Genomic DNA, 17,666 nt, shown 5'->3' with positions numbered 1-17,666 from the left:
TCCCGTCCTGGACTGCAAGTTCATTATCCAGGGACTGGATTGTTCTCTCTGTGTGCCCCTGCAGCTAACACAGTTCCTGACTCACGGTAATCACTCGTTACCTACCTGTCTACAGTCTTTAAATCACTACGTTTAGCTGATGACACCACATGCATGATCATATCCTCCTAAATTCCTAACCCCAAAAGATTTTCCATGATTTCCTGACACTCTGAATATAAAAGGAAGTATTTTCCCAAATGGCCTGGAGTTGTATGTACATATGGAAACTCCCGTAGAGATGCAGAAAAATCCTAGAGTAAGAAAGTCTCTACTTAAGCATCAACTGACTCTGTACTGATTCCCTTAGAGGGTCCTGGAAAATGGGGTGGGAAATTTGAGATAGGGCAAAGTTCGCCTGTCAGAGGCTACTCTGACTCACAGCTAGCAGACAAGTCAGAGAAGGCAGTCTTCTTTGTCCTAAGAATATGCCAGGCATTATTGTCATAAAAGGAAACTTGGAGAAATGAAGACATTTACCACGCTCTTGATACAGAAGGTTCAATATTGCAAAGATGTCAATTCTCCCCAAATATATCTATAAATATTTAATGCACTTCCAATCAAGATCCCAATAAGGTTTTTCATAGAACCTGACAAGCTAATTTTGAAATCCATATTAAAAAATAAATATTAAGAAAATCAAGATAATTAAAAGAAAGAAAAAAGAATGGAGATTTGCCCTTTCAGATGCCAACCATACTATAAATTTAGAGTAAAATTCTGCGGTATTGACTAAAAAATAGACAAATAGGCTGATAGACTGGAATACCAACCCTAGAAATAAATACATGTATTTGCCCAGCACATAGTACACACTGAATAAATATTTGTTGGGTAAATAAATAAAGGTCGCATTTCACATCAATTGGGGTGGGACAGTTATGATTCATTAGGGGAAAAAAATAAGAGCTAGACTCTACCAGGCACAAAAATCAATTCCAAACAGCTTAAAAACCAAAGCATAAAGATATTCATAATATTTAGAAGAGACTATAGAACAATTGGTTTATAACCTTAGAGTAGGGAGGGCCTTCTAAATAAATGAAAATATGCAAAATATATCGAGCGCGGGTTGGCCCACCACTTATTTTTATGTAAAAAATATTGGGACACAGCCACATCTGTTGTTTTTGTATTGTTTCTGGCTGCTTTTGTGCTATGACGGTGGAGTTGAGTGGTTGTGGCAGAACTTGTAAACTGAAAATATTTACTCTCTGGCTATTTGTAGAAACTGTGCTGATCCCTGACACAGAGTGAAAAGATTAATAAATATAACTACATCAAAAATGAAAACTTAGCTGTCACAATGATGCCATGAACAAAGTTGGAAGGGCAAAACATAGACTTGGAGAAAATATTTTCAACATATATAACAGAGAAGAAATTATCAATATTGAGGTTATGTGAATACTGCTTACAAATTAAGGAGCTGCTCTAACAAGAAAGAGAAAATTACCCCAGAGGAGAGTGGGCAGAAGATATGAACAGGCAAATCACAGAAGACATTAATGTGGTCACTAGAAACCTGAAGAGGTACTCAGCCTCACTGGTTTTATCACTCAAGACCCCAGCAGGAAATAGAGGGTAAAATTAGGCAATTGGAGGAAAGTTTAACGAAAAGGCTATATAAAGGTGTGGGCCAGATTTCAATAAGCAGACGAGGGATGGTACAGTACCCTGGGCCAGTAATTTTATATTATGTGTATTTTATGTTCTATATATTTACCACAATAAAATAGTAGGTATGTCCTCCCCCTCCAAAAAGGCATTAAAAAACCAACTCTATGGTGTCTAAAAATATTTAAAGACAGAGGTGGTTGAAAATAAAAGATGTAAGCTGCAAAGAATAAGCAGAAAAAAGCAGGCATGGCCATATCTATTAGAAAAAAACCCAGATTTTTGAGACTAAAATATTACTGGAAATTTAAAGAAGACATTAAGTGATGGGTCAATCCATCAAAAAAAAAAAAAAAAAAACTAGTAATCTTAAGTGACTATGTACCTAATAACAGAGCTTCAAATATAGAAAGTGAAAACTGATAAATCTAAATGGAGAAAGAAAGAAATCCACGAATATAGTTTTTTATTTTAACAACTTCCTCTCAACAATTGATAGAACGAGGAACAAAATAATGCTGGAGACATACATGACTTGATAAACTGGAAGTTGTCACTACCTCAAGGCTTGAAGGTGCAAGAGAGAGTAGAGATCTGGGAGAACTGTATGGAAAGAGCTGATGGCAGGAGCCGTATGTAGATTTGTGTCCAGGGGTGCGCTAACACACCGGGACCCGGCAGAGAAGGAAGAGAGGGAAGACATTCCTCGACTTCACTCTCCTCCCGTCCTCTGGATCTTTTATTGGCTGAATCCAGCTGAAAGATGAAGGGCAAGGAGCCTGTTGGGATAGTCCTTCAGGCTGGCTTCCTAGAGAATGGGGTAGAGAAATGTGGAAGGGCCAGCTGGGAATATTCAGCACATCGGTAATGAATGAAATGAATGAATGAAATGAAATGAATGAAATGAAATATCATAGCAACAATGATATACCTCTTTTAACCCACAAGAGTGGTAATTATTTTCCAGAGTAACACACTCTCATACACTGATGATGGAAAATAAATTGGGTCAGCTGCTTCGGACTCCAATTTTTCAACTTCCGTTTAATTTTAAGTATGCATATGTTATGACCCAGCAATTTCACTTCTCTAGAGAAACACTGGCACTATTGCTCAAAGAGGTATGTACAAATATGTCCATTACAGCATTGTTTTTAAGTGAGAAAAGGAATACATCCCAGATTCCCACCAACTGAGGTATAGATAAGTTCTATTACAGTTAAATAAATTGTATCGTAGTCTTAAGACAGAATAATATGCATTAGTTGAAAAGAATAGGATAAATTCTAATATATACTGCCTTGGGTAGCTCTCTAGGAAGTATTATTGAGTGAAAAATGGAAGTTGTAAAAACAATAATATGTATAGTATTTTATTTATGTAAAACATATGCAGAATAATCATATTTTATACAATAAGACATCTACATCAATGAAAATTTGTGGACATAGTCTAAAGGGATATATGTCACAATTAACTACGAGAAGATGGTCAATTTTTTAAATGAGAAGAATGTACTTATTTATCATCTGCGAGGTTAAAAAGTCGTTACCACCACTATCACCCCACCTACGGCAACAAAGGAAGACAGCTAGCCCTGCTGGAATGCTATATCTCTCCCGGGAAGCCTTCTGGTTCTGTCTATCAGAATTCCTCCCTCCCATGCACCATCTGGACCAGACATCTCTGTTCTAGAATGTGCCACAGTTGGTCTTACACTAGAGTTCATGGTTTATGCGTCTTCTTCCCTTTCTGGACTATAATGTCCTTGAGTGCAAGAACTGTGCCCCTGTAGTGGACATTCTTTGCTCTTTTCTCATCGTTCTCTCTTTCCGTCAACTCTTCAACTTAAGTCCAATCCATAGGTGACAGCAGTGCCCTCTGGGAACGATGCTTGTCAGGAACAAGTACCTGGGCAACTGGCCCAAGTTGGACCAATTAGTGTCCCTTTCTGGAAGATGAGGACCAGGGAGAGAGAGAAAGTTAGATCTACAGTATGTCAACTGCCATGTTCTCAACTCTGGGGACAGGAGAAGCAGGCAAAGCTAGTTCTGAAGAGCAGGAGAGAGCAGGAGAATGAAAAGACATGCAGAAGAGAGCAACGATATGAACTCTGCTGGTGTTTGAGGGCCCGACTCTGGCTTGCTTCAGCAACATGTCTGTACCTTTATATAAAAGTCATCCCTGCACCTTTATAAATGCCCATAGTTTTTACCAATGTCTCCAGTTGGTTTCTATTGCTTGTAACCAGAAGAATTCTAGTTAAGAGTGAAGAGCTGTTCACTTTTGTATCTGCCACAGAACCCGCACAGGTGCCCACCCGGCCTCGGTTTGATACTTGCAGTGGTTCTAGCTCACCACCTCCCAAGACACCCCATCCCGCTGATGGGCAGCTCCAACAGTTCCATGTGGCTCCATGGGTCCCTCTTCATCATGACAACTCTGCAAATGGGAAGTCTTCTCTTTCCTCAGCAAAACATCTCCAGCTTCACCTGTTGTTCCCCATGAGGCACTCTTTCCACACCTTTCTTTCCCTGATCACACTCCCCAGAACAAACTCCTATTTGTCAGGGTCTCTCTTAGAATGAAGTGCCCCAGACTGACTCTTCAGACTTGAAGCTCTTGTGGCCTGTGAGTGATAGGATGGGAATAGACAGACTCCAAAGGGCTGAGAATTGGTAAGGTGCTGTATTACTTTGCTGAGTATTTAAAACAAATCAGCATTTGCAGGGAACTCCTTAGAAATTGCTCCAATCTATAAATTCTTTGCTATTAAAGGTGAATTCGAAATTCATTAATACCCAGACTTTGGTTTGCTGGTGTGAAACCCTAAGTACAAAGTGTTGTCATAGCACAAAGCACATGTCTCCCCAGTCACCCCCACAGTCCCTCCGTGACTCTGAATCACTCATGGCTGGGGGAGGCTGGCACCTCTGTAACTTGGAATCGAGCTGTAGACTCTGCAAAGTCAAGTGCAAGCAGGATTGTCAGAACGTCCTAGAGCGGGGAGGGCATCACCTAGTCTAATCCCTTCATTTTACAGATAAGCCACCTTAAATCCATTCTGGAACATGTGTGGCATTAATAAATTAATAATAAATAAATAAATAAATAAACAAACAAATAAATAAATAAATAAAATAAACTAACTATTACCCATGAGGAAGCCAATGCAAGGCGGTTAAATGGCCAACCCAAGAGCATGCAGTAGGTTGGGCATTTACAGTTCTTTCCTCCACACTTACTCCTTTGTGACAGGAAACCAGCAGCCTGTAAGGGCAGCTCTTAGGTGCAAAGAAGCTTCTCATCTTCTCTCTGAGGACACCAGGCACAGACTAAGAGCCGTTTGTTAACAGCCAGAAATCTAGAAGCCGCTGAACTAATCAAAGCTTGCAATTAGGGAGCATCCATCAGCCAGACTGCCCACCCAGAGCTGGTCTCCCGGCCTGCCCCCTTCCCCACAGGAAGCACAGCAAGCCAAATCAATATTAGGGCTAAATCCTTCCCTCTTCTTAAATGTGGAATCTGTGAGACTGTAAGGGACAGCAATCGATTAGAGCACAGTATGGGCTTTACGCTCATGTGCGAATCTCGTAACTTCTCCAGAGACTCCAGAATCTCATCTTCTCCTGCAGTAAGCCTTTAGGAGACCGGGAAAGCTGTCTCTCGATGCGATGACCAGACAGAACAGGCCATGCCCTCTCTGATGACTTTTCTAAGTTCCTGTATCTCTGGTCTGTGGAGGAGAATTTGTCTCTTTCATGAGCAGAAAGATCAAGCCCTTTAACTATAGTCATCGTAGGGTGGCCAGGGTATACCGTGAAAGCTGCAGGCCATTTGCAATGGAGAGTGGTGTCCGAGGAAGAGCCCCGGTCAGCTCCCTCCAGGTTCCTCAGTGTGGCTTAAGGGTGGCTGGAGACAAGCATGATTCCTGGGATGATGAGCTCAGATCCCTTCGGAATTCCAAAGATCTGACACTCCATCCCCTCCCTGAGAAGTGACAGATGAGGACACTGTAGGGGTCTTGGAAAACAACGCGCGTAAATTGTATAACAGCTCGCAATGGAGGTAACTGGGAAGAGACAAGACAGTAAGAGGGCTGGCCAAATCCAGAAGGTACCGGACAGCAAGTCTAGCCTGAAGAATTCAAACTCCGAGGGAAGCTGTGACTCCAACCCAACACCAGCCTCTTACTTCCCTGGGGCCCTCCCTGTATCCTTTCCAAGTGAAATATACCTCTTCAGTTCGTGGCTTTGCTTGGGGGCCCAGTTTCTGATGTCTTTCAAAAATAACATTTATCTGGCTTTGAAGGTCTTATTCTGGGGGCATTTCTGGGGACATTTCTTATTTTCCTTCTTCCTTCTTTCAGAAAGAAAGAAAGAAAGAAAGAAAGAAAGAAAGAAAGAAAGAAAGAAAGAAAGAAAGAAAGAAAGAAAGAAAGGAAGGAAGGAAGGAAGAAAGAAGAAAACAGCAGCTTTGACTAGTCTGAGGGTGACACAAATGCCTGATTTTTATGCAATGTTGCAAGTGCCTTTCAGCAACACAATGGCAGGTTCTCTGACAATGTCATGCGTCTATTCAAAACAACCGGCCTGCCAGTCAGGGGCCTGGACGTTTGCACAGTGCTTGTTCTCCGTAGTGATAAGGCATGTTAGATTTTCCCATTCTATTTGAGAAATAATTCGGGTCTTTTTTAAGTCCCCTGCTTTTTTGATTATTTTTTTCTTGCCTCTTTGGTGAACAATAGGACCTGTCCCTGTTTGATTCTTTCCGTGATGCCTATGTGGTAACAACTTGAGAGAGAAAAGGAGAGAGGGGGACAGGGCTGGGGGCTGAGGGGGTTAGAATATGATGGCTTAACAGCCCTGCCAGGTGCCGGCCAGGAGAGGGACCGAGTGGCGAGGGGCTGGGAGATTAGTGCCGATAATTTTGTTGGGTCGATTTGTACAGCTCCTTTTGTCGGAAGCCAAGGTATGTAGGAGGATGGGTTAATTATCTATCGGGTGTCCTGCTCCCCGGCTGCTCTACCACAGCTACTCCTCTCTCTCCCTTTAGCAGGTGCACAGCGCCAAGAACGGGCACGTCTGCTTCCATCCCCCGCTGGAAGCATGATGGATAAAAAGAGAGAGAGAGAGAGAGATAAAAAAGGAGAATGGGGACAGCAATAAGATTTGGGGGGATGTGAAGTCACCCAGCTTTGCAGATGGAGAGAAAAAAGCCCCAACTACCTTCTCTCCCCAGCAGGCTCCCCAACTGGGATTTGCTGGTTCTGATTCTTGCATCTTCAAATAGACATGTCCTCCCAACTGGTGTTAGCAGTTAGCTCTTGCCATGTAATAAACCACGTCAAAACTTAGTGGCGTGAAACAATCACCATTTCCTTTAATCACAATTCTTCAGAGCAGTGCTGGGCTGGCCTGGGCTTGGCTGATCTCAGCTGGGCTGGCTCACTGATGTGCAGGTGGGTTGGCTGGGGATTCGCCCACGTGATCCCATCACACCCCTGGGATTTGGCTGAAGTGATGACAACTAGGCCCTGTGTGTCTCATAATCTAGCAGGCCAGCCTGGGGAGCTGAGTTCCAAAAGCAGCAGGAGGGCAACACCAGAAGCATGTGAACTTTCCAAGCTCCTGTTCACATTGGCCAAAGTCATATGGCTATACTCAGCTCAGGGAGTGAAGAAATAGCTCCTGGACTCCGCCTCAGCATCACAGGCCAGAGGGGAAGAATTGGTGGCCATCTTTTCTTTCATCTTCTACAACTTGAATAGTCTCTTCCCTCTGTTCCCCATGAAGACACGCATGCTAACGTTTGATTTACACATGTGCTTCAAAGCTTCAGGAGAGCTCCCATCTTGAACGCAACTCCAGAGTATGCTCATGCCATTCATTCTTTCCGGATTTCTGATGACTTGTACCTGTTCTTTTGCTATTTCTCCTTTTCACTTGGCAGAATTTTGGAGCTAGTCTAACCTCTCTATTTTGTGAATGAGGAAGCCGGGGCCCAGAAAGGAGAAAGGATTCATGCAACATTGCCCGTCAAATCAGCGGAATCCCTGAGACCCCAACCTCCCAATTCTAAGACCCCATCTCAGACACCTCAGGAAATTACCGCATGCCTTTCTTTCATCACACCAAAGCAAGTGGAAAATGCCTCAAAGTTGCACGAGAGTGTTTTATGCCCTATTACCAGAAACGGATTCAAAGTGATTTTCATACCAAAACACAAAACAAAAAGCAACAGAGCCTTGAAGGGATGTGGTAGATGCTCTCAGGCTTCTGAAATGAGTAGATTACGCCATTTGGGCAGATTTATTCGGATTTTCTGGCAGGTGAGGCAAAAGAGGGATATTCACTGAGTTATGTAGCGCTTTTTTTTTTTTTAATTTTCTAACAAAAGAAAGCATACAAACTCATCTGTTGAGACAATTTATTTCCCTGGCACGAAACTCAAGCAGACATTTACTGGACATCTCTCTCTCTCTACAGAACATTGAACAGCATTCTGGACACTGTCCTCCTTCACAGCTCCAAAAGTGCGTTTATTGGCTGTGCCCCTTGCCCCCTGCCCTGCAGGGCCTGGTGTGGGGCGGCTGCCCACAGTGGGCGTTCAGTCAATACTGCAGGCTGATTGGTGACTCGCCTCAGCAGTTTGGATTCCATGCCGGGAGTTTCATCTCTAGCCCTGGGTAAGTACACAGAGCTATCTGGAAGGCTAAATTAATTGATTTAGTATTGATTGGGCTGCAAACCTCTGTTCAATATCTCCAGAATCCACAGATCCTCCAGTTGAAGAAAGCCTTCAAATTCCATCCTGGTTTCTTCTAAGCAGCACAGATTTGTAAATCGCTGTGCAGACCAGCCAGACCCCCTGCCCCCCGCCCACCATCCACTCATGAGGGGCTCTGGGCAGATTCTTTCGCTTCTCTGAATAGCTACCTGCCCCCTCAAGCATCCAGGAGCTCTGAGCATCAAATGATGGGATATGTGCAAAGCTTTAATCCAGTAGCAATGCAAGGAATCATGGTGATGCACTTAAGAGGCTCCATTTGCAACTCAGGAAAACTTGCGCTCGTTAGCCTCAGGCCCTGTGAAGCTGATTCTACCCAAACCTTGTGCCTTGTCATAGCATGTGGGAGAGAGAACAAGGAAAAGAAGTTGAGGAGTCTCCACATGACCCAACTACCATTAGAGGAGCTTCTATTCAGCAACACTTTATGGGGTAGGTGCTCCAGGTCCCAGGCGGTGGGAGATGGTGGATGGAAAGTCCTTCTTCTGCCACGGTCTGGGTCTGGGGTCAAGCACTATTGCTGTGGTCAGGGGCTGTGCTCCTCACATTTGACATGTATATGAATTCCCTGGGGTCTTGTTCAAATGCAGATTGTGATTCAGTGGGTGTGGGATGGGAGTCTGAGAATCTGCCTCTCTAAGAATCTCCCAGGCCATGCCCTTGCTGGTGGTCTAGGGACCACACTCTGAGCTCACCCAGAGATAAAAGGACCCATTCTCCACTGATGGGTGGAGTCATGTAGATAGTATCAGCGTGCCCAGCTCAAAAAGTAGAGTCTGAACAAGGAGTGCAGCTCTGTGGTTCATAGATGGTCCTGACACTCAGAGCAGGTGGTTAAGACAGGGCTTCTTATCCCTGTATGTTTACTGTCACCACAGTTCTTTCTGGAATTCAGGGTACAAGGAGGTCGGTCAGAATGAGGGGTTGAACTTTACATCCTGCCCCTCTGGCTGGCCTACTGAAGGGTCTGAAGGGGGTGGGCTATGAAGCAATCTAGCTTCCCACCACGTTAAACCAATAAATAAAATCACGCAGGGGTGTACTGTTTACCGAGCTCTTAGTATAATGCATAGTGTAGACATTTTCGTGAACACCTTTTTATAGATGAAAAAGCCAGAGGCACAGAGAAGTCAAGCAGGTATCCTAAAGTGGTTCGGTCAGTGAAGGGTAAGTCAAACTCAGGTCCTGGGCTCCAAAGTCTCCATCTCTTTCTCACTCTGAGCTCAGAAGCCAGGAAGACAGACATGGGCCCAGCGAGGAGCCCCTGGCCTCAGATGCAGCAGACCCCAGCAGCCAGGGGGAGAATCTGTCTCCCCACTGAGAACAGAAGGACCCCCACACCCGCTGCAAGGTGAGCTAGCTACCTGCTGAACGCCAGGTACAACCGCACAAGCACACGTCACCAAGGAGAAAGTGGGGAGTGTGCAGAGATACTAACCAATTACTTAGCAAACTGACAGTCTGGGGGTTTTTGCTTAAAAAAACAAGTAAAAATATGTCACTTGCTTTTGATTATTTTTTTTTAACAGTGCCGTTAGATATGGGACTTTAGCATGAATAACCTCAGATTTATGTGCCGATCACATGGATCCTTAAACTTCCTAAGTGCTTCAAGTGTACACATTTTAACTTGAAAAATTACCAGGTTTGTCTAAAGAAACATATTCAAACATAAAACACGAAGCTCATTTGAAGAGAGGAATTCTCCAATGGAGTGAACCCAGGCTGTCATAAAAAAGTTAAACCAGGCATAAAGGAAAATGTCAGATGTGTGGGAGAACCAGCTGTCTCTCCTCTTTTTTTTTTTTAATTTTTATAACCTAGATCAGATTATTGGAGAAGATATGAATGTTTGAGGCTGGGCATCAAGTCAGCCAGGAGGAGAGTGAGCCTTGCTCTCCTGGGTGATGCTGAGCTCTCTCCTGGAGAATACATTTTTTTTTTCAACTTCTAAATAAGACACTCTAGAGTGGCACATTTAGAACCACCGAAGAATGACTCAAATAAGAGATGCTGTCAGCTGTTTATTTTAAAAGCTTTTTTTCCTGAAGGAGAAGAGGAAAAAAATCTCTCCACTTTCCCTCCATGTCCCTTCGAAAGGTTCGTGAGTGGATTCTTTCCTGGCTTTATTTTTCCTCCTTAGGAGAGGAGCCTGTCTCCTGGTCCGAGAAAAATTCCTGCTCTTCTTCTTCTCTCTGCTCTGGCCCCAGGCAAATGATTTGTCTACCTTCCAGGAAACAGGGAAGGTGCGTCTCGGGCTCGTGAAGGGGGCTGGGGATGAAGATGCTGGAGTGTAGGTTTGTGGGGTGCACAAGGGGTTCTTAATTAAATCCCAGAAGTGGCACCCAGTCAGAAAGAAGGAGGGGAAGGGGGTGGGGGCGGCTGAGGGAGGGAAGGAAAACAAAAACAAGAAAGGGCAAGAAAGAAGGCCAGACACGGGGTGGGAGAGGACAGGGAAGGGGTATGAAGGGAAGGGTGCAGGTGTCCCTGGTCTGTGGGCGTCATGTAGGGGCAGGAGCTGGGTCCCAGGCTTCCAGCTGCCGCTGCCTTTCAGAAACCTCTCTCCTCTGTCCCATTTCAAGTCGTGCCTGAGCTGTGGACTCAAAGCCAAGAGTGTGGGTGCCATTCACATCAGTTTAAAACTCCCCTTTGCAGGAAGACCTGGCTGTAGCGGGCTAAGACTGGGTCAGCCCAAGGGCTCCAAAATGAAAACAAGAATGGGCTTGTGTTCATGAAAATGCCGGAAAGATCTTTACTGGGAAGAGCCTGAAGACTTACGCTGGGTTAAATGACAGTGTTAGTTTGACTGACTTCTCTTTCTTTTTGACAGGTGTCACCCAGAGTGCATGAGACCCCCCGTAACTGCTACGGGCTGAGGTGTTGAGAACGAACAGTCCCTGTGACTGCCCTCCCAGCCCCGAACGCTGTCTACAAAATCCTGCCCCTTCCTCAAGCACCAGCTCAAATTCTTTCTCCTTCATGGACCCTGTCCAATCAGGACCGGTCTCTTTCTATAAATGCTTTTCTTGCACTTTGGAAACAGCACCCGATCCCATTCTGGGCTATGTTAATTATTTGAGTGCACATCCAAGGCCAAGACCAGGCCTGGTTCACTTTCGTATTTCCCACAATGTTTTGTGCAGAATGGGTGTTCAATAAAAAGCCTCAGAATTGCTAATAGTAGCCAGCACATTATGCACTATGGGAGGGCAAATTAACACTTTGCATGTGTTAATTCTAATCTTCAAAACAATCCTATGAGGAGAAGCTCTAGTTGTCCTCATTTTAAAGATGATGCAACTGAAGGACGGTGATTGAACTTGCCCAAGGTCACCCAGCTCGTGGGTAGCGGAGCTGGGATTTGAACCCAGGTGTCTGGGGTTAACGCCTACTCATTCAGCCACTACACTAAGTCCTCGAAAGTTTCACCTGCTACCAGTTGGAATAATGAAGTCAACATTTTTATCAGGTTCAACAGTCCAACCCTAAGACCATTCATTAGCTTGAACTTCTGTCTTGTGTCTGCCATGTTTATATTGTGCCGTTTGCTCACTGCTCTCTCCCGGCCACCCTGCCTTGAGTTGCACAACAAAGCAGTCCTACAAGATGCACCTGTGGGTCTGCCAGACCCAAATCCCTTATTCTCCCTACTAGATCACATTGGATATGGTGTCAGAACAGCTCAGGAAAGATCCGGCTTTCAGTCCTTCGCTCATCTACCTCATTTGTTGTTGGAGGAATTAAATGAGATAATAATGTAACATCCCTACAACAGGCCTGGCACAAAGTTATTCTTAACAATGACCGTGACGACTTTATCACTGGACCATCATGAAGTGCAGGGTGATTAGCATCCCTCTGAGATCTGGCATCTCAGATTCTGCTTTCTCCCGGAAGCCCTCTGTGACTACTCCAACCTTCTCTTCTGAAGGTGCCAGAAAAGATACCACACATGGGCAGCTGCCTGCCTTGTGCCTTCACTACACACCTCCAAAGGCCATCATTCCCGCCCATGACAACATGCACAGAACTCTCCGGACCTTGACTCTCTCTGAGCCCGAGTTCGAAGTGAGGTTGAACCACCTGTTCCCGTATGGTCTCAGACGCCTGATTTGCCTCTTTAAACCCCAGTGTCCTTGCTTAAAAGGTGGGACTATGCCCGCACCTCCCGTAGCATTGTGGTGTTGGGGAAGGGACACGGCGTGTGTGAGTGGCCAAGCACAGAAGGTGCATGAAGAACAGGAGCTCACTTGTGTAGGTTATTCCTTTTTGAGCCTGAGCAGAGGGGAGGACATAGAGGAGGTACTCCACAGAGGTTCATTGGTCAGTGAGTTTCTCCTCTATAAAACCTGGATTGTGGTTCTTCCTCCAAAGAACTCTGCTTACATGAGCCAACTTAAGCAGGGTGGGTAAAATGTGGCAGCCGTTGGCAGAGGCTGAGGGGGGCAAGGAGGAGGGAGAACAGACAGCTTCGATCAGGAGGGACTTGGCCAAGACTCCACGCATGGCCCTTGGCTCAGCCTGGGTGTAAATGCTTCCTGCAGGCAGGGCTGCCCCTCTGTGTGTCTCCGCCCGGCCAGCAGTGCGTGTGCATGCGTGATGCTCTGGTTGATGTTGTCACTCATCCACTTGCCACACGTCCCCAAGCTGAGGGGCTCTGAGATCTGCAATACAGGCCTGGCCCTTAAATGTGCATCCACCCATCACCGGTGAGGCAAGTGTGGACCATTTGCTGTGATGGAAAAGCCTTGCTCTGGAAGCCGGTTGACCTGAGTGCTGGGCTGGGTCCAGCACTGTCTCCCTGGACACTCACGGCTTCTGTTGGCCTCAGGTTACATGTCTCTACATAAGTATAGCCAGCAAATCTCCCTTCTGCCTTAGGTGGTTTCTAGAAACTGCAAATGGGATAACATATAAGAGAAGTTTGAAAGGTATAATGAGCTACTCAAAAGCAAAAGTAAAAGAGTATAAGTATAATAAATGTAACAATTATCAATTATTTTGTACCTAGAAAGACCTGTGGGCCTTACATTTCTCCATGCACTGTGCCTTTCTGATAAAAGTGTATATAAGCTGATACTGGCAGGCTTAAAGTGGCTGTCTTTATGAAAATCTCAGAAGATCATTGCAGACAGAGGGGAAAGTATGTGCACAGGCTCTGTGGTAGAGAGGAGCTTTGAATGTTGAGTCGGCAGACTATGGCTGAAACACAGCGAACGGGGTGTAGCTGGAGAGAGAAGTGATCTATAGCAGGTGCTTGATAACATTTGATGAACAAACAAATGAGTTGGTGAGTGAATGGGGTTGCTGTAGGGGTCTTGGGGAGCTACCCTTTATAGGGGTTCATCTCTCCGTAGAGTCACTGAATGCTCGGGTACCCTTGTCCTGGACTCTCTGGGGGGCTGCCCACTCTACTGACAGAGACCCCCCCCCCGCCCCCCGCCCAGAGGTCCGCCAGCTCACCTGGCTATCAGATGCCAGCCACAAGCTCTGGCCCTTTACACTCGGCTGACCCTGTCCACCCTGGCCGCTCTGAGAACCCCTCCTCCTCTCCTGTCTGGTTCCCCCAGGGGACGGCTGCCCATGTTTATGAAAACTGAACATGTCATTCAAACCGGCACCTCTGGCCTCACACAGCTGAGGATCAGGAGACACTCTTTTTACCTCCCCTTCCTGTCACTGGACTTTACAAGCAGAGGCCGCTCTCCCCCTGGGCGGTTCCCAGAACCTCGCAGACAGTAATGAGTCTGGGGCTGGTGTTAAGCTCAGATGTCAAACAGAGTGGCCAGGGCCTCCCGAAACACTGAGAGAGCCGCGAGCTTCTCCCTCTACAAGGTCAGCTTGTGTGTAACACTTCATTAAATTGCTCAAACACTGAGCCGTGTCTTTAACCAATACCTTTAATGTCATTTTCTGCAGACTTAATAGAGGAGCATTAGCATACCTGTCAAGTCTTCCCATTTAAACTTGGAAGCAAGTGAAGTTTAAAGTGCCTCCTTCAGCCCACAGTGGATTTAGCTTCAAACTTTGGTTTAAGAAAAAGAAAAAAAACACAGAGAGAAAGAAGGAGGGGGAATCCTGTGTGGGTCGGTGACGAAGTAGAGAATGTTCTCGATATTGCGACCTTCCTCCGAGTCTCCCCTCTTACCTCCGGGAAGTATGCCTGGGTTAAGGACAGCGGGAGGCCAGCCTCCGTGTTGACTAAGAAGTGACCTTTTCTTGTCTCACATTAATAGACTGGATGGAGCGTCACGAGGTCAATTAGTCCATTTCCCTACTACCCCCCCCCCCCGCCCCCCGCCGCAAAAGCCTGCTGCCCAGAGCAGGGCGCTGAGCCCTTCTGAGTAGACAAGACATAGAACCCAAGGCACAGGGCGGTGCTGGGAGGTTACAATCCAGAGCCAGTTTAGACCGTCGGGGCTTGAACTCTGAGGCTCCCTTTTTCTAAACGGCCTGGACTATGTGTGGAGAGCTTCTTAGCTCTTCTCCTGTCCTGGTGGGGCTAGGAGAAAGAACTAGAGCAGGTGAGGAAGCCAACAGGCAAGAGCCAGTGAGAGGATCAGCCGAGGCCTTCCTAGCTTTGGAAAGGGGTCACTGTTCTCTGAGTCAACCTCAGCTCTCTTGGGAGAGGGGCCCTTGGGCATTCTCAGCGGACGGTGCAGGGCCTAGAAGGAGCCATCTACAAATGGTGCACTCAGCAAGGCTGCTGTTCCCCATGTGTGTGTGACAGAGGGACAGGGACGGCTCAGGCAACTGGAGGCCTTCAGGGTGAGCTGGTGTCCCGCGTCAAGTCTCAGCCTTCAACCTCCATGTGAGACTTTGTAGGTGTTGAGCTTGGTTCTCCCAGAAAATACGTTTGGTAACTTCTATTACGGTGGCAACCACATCACCTGGGAAGCCGCTCTGCCCCAAAGGGCTAGTGCGGTCCTTAGTCTGTAAATTCATGCTCATTTTTGGCAAACACGGAGAATTTCCCAGGCCCCTTAGTACCCCCACAATTTCTAATTCACCTTCTCTACCTCCCCGAGAAGCCTCATAGATGACTGACAGTCTGTCTTCGGTGTGTTCTCACTAAGATGTTTTTCAGGGTTTACTATCTGTGGTTTGTGTTTATAAATTGGGTTTTCAAAAGTTTCCAAGTAAATTTTAGTGTTTATTTGCTTTTTCAAAATATGCATGCCCTCCCCTAAGCCCTCCATCCTTCCCTAGGAGGGATGTCCTCGTGCATTGCCCTGGCCCCAGGTATCTCAGGGGAGAGCTGCAAATCCAGCATGGTAGCTACGAGTACATGTGGCTAGTCCAAACTGAGATATGCTATTATTGTAAAATGCACTCGAGACTCGGCATGTCACTGAGAATGTAAACTACCTCAATATTTTTATACTGATCACGTTAAAAGGATACTATTTTGACTACATTAGGTTAAATAAAAAATAGCAAAATTAATTGCACCTATCTTTTACTACTTTTTAAATGTGGCTACTGGAATATTTAAAGCCACATATGGGCATTCATCGTATCTCTTTTGGGCAGCTCTGATCTACAGTGTGGACATCGGACCTGGATTTGGTCCGCTCTGGCATTTAATAGCTAGATGACCTTGGGCATATCTCTTTACTTCTCTGGGCCTCAGTTTGCTGAGTTTTAAAAGGGAAGTTTGACTAGACAAGGTGACCTACAAGATCTATTTCAGTTGTAAGTTTCTTCGGTTGTATAGAATGGCATTTCTATCTCCCCAGAGACCTTAAAGAAGAGGATGAATTCTCTAGGCTGACTTTAGTGTTTGAGCCATTCTGGGGCTATAATGACCTCTGGCATTTCTGATTGGCTTCTGTCACCTTGTACTTTCCCTTCCCAGTTTTTTTTTTTTTTTTTTAAGGATTTTATTTATTTTTTTGACAGAGAGAGACACAGAGAGAGAGGGAACACAAGCAGGGGGAGTCGGAGAGGGAGAGGCAGGCTTCCCACGGACCAGGGAGCCCGATGTGGGGCTCGATCCCAGGACCCCGGGATCACAACCTGAGCCGAAGGCAGATGCTTAACGACTGAGCCACCCAGGGGCCCCTCCTTCCTAGTTAACCTAGAAGTTGCACTCAGGCTCCCAAAGGTAGGGCCAAATGAACTCTGGTCTCTCCACCTGCATTCTCCCATTTCACTTTGCCAGGCCAAACAGCACCTGGGGAGGGATGCCCCTGTCCCGTCCCTTAACCCCTGGTGATATGTCACTGATCTGCACAGTTGGCTCCAACAACTCCCCAGGTGGATTCCAGAGAGCAATGAGCCGAACATAAAAATCCTTTTAGTATTGCCATTTCGCTTTTATATACCCATCAAGCTTTCATATTTAATCTCCTACATCACAATAGCTGATCATTTTTAACATTTGACATTGATAGAGTGCCCACTGCTATTATTCTGACATACTATAAAACATTACACCCATTTGCAATAGAAAAGGCCAAGAATCAATACCCAGCCCTGTTTTCCACTGTGGCTGTAAATCACAAAGCACCTAACAAATTGGTTTAAGTAGAAGAAACTTCAGAACCAATGAATGGCCGGACCAATCCCCACCCCCTGTTAGAGATGACAGGGACCTGGATGCCTGTGGCCTAGGGAGGTGGGGGGCTGGTGGGGAGCCGGGCTGCCTCATAAGGCAACCAGATTCTCCAGGGACAAGAACTGTCCATCTCTCTGGGCCCCAGAAATGCACATAGAGAACAAAGGGCATCTTTATTCTGCTCATGTCTGTATCAGCTCTTGCTTTGTAGCAAGTGGTCCCACACTGGGAACCTGGTGACTTCCTACTTCCTACCTTATCTTTCTACTGGCTCCAAGACCCATCTTCAAGATTATTGGTCTGTTTTGTCAGTTAGCCTAACCCCTCCATTGGAACAGCCAGATGTTAAACTGAATTGATGGGCTACTTAATAAGACTGACTTTAGGATGAATTAACTGATCAGTTCTGCTTAAAATGACCAAAGCCAGGAGTTTAGGAGAGTCATGAATTTAGGCATTGCTTAAAATATTTAGGGTAATAGGTTGGGCTAAATATTCAGTCTGTAAGCTTGTATATGAAGTGAATGACACTCTCAAAATCCAGAAGTTTAGAATATTCAGAAAATTGCTATCATTTTTCATTCTCTGGGTATCATCTGGATCCAGCCTAAGGCTGTGCTGATTTTGTCGGACTCCACTGAAAGCTTCTTCCAGCTCA

Source organism: Zalophus californianus, chromosome 11 (assembly GCF_009762305.2).
Source record: "Zalophus californianus isolate mZalCal1 chromosome 11, mZalCal1.pri.v2, whole genome shotgun sequence".
Lineage (NCBI taxonomy): Eukaryota > Metazoa > Chordata > Mammalia > Carnivora > Otariidae > Zalophus > Zalophus californianus.
The sequence above is the reverse complement of the archived record's forward strand: the minus strand, read 5'-3'. Positions refer to the sequence as shown.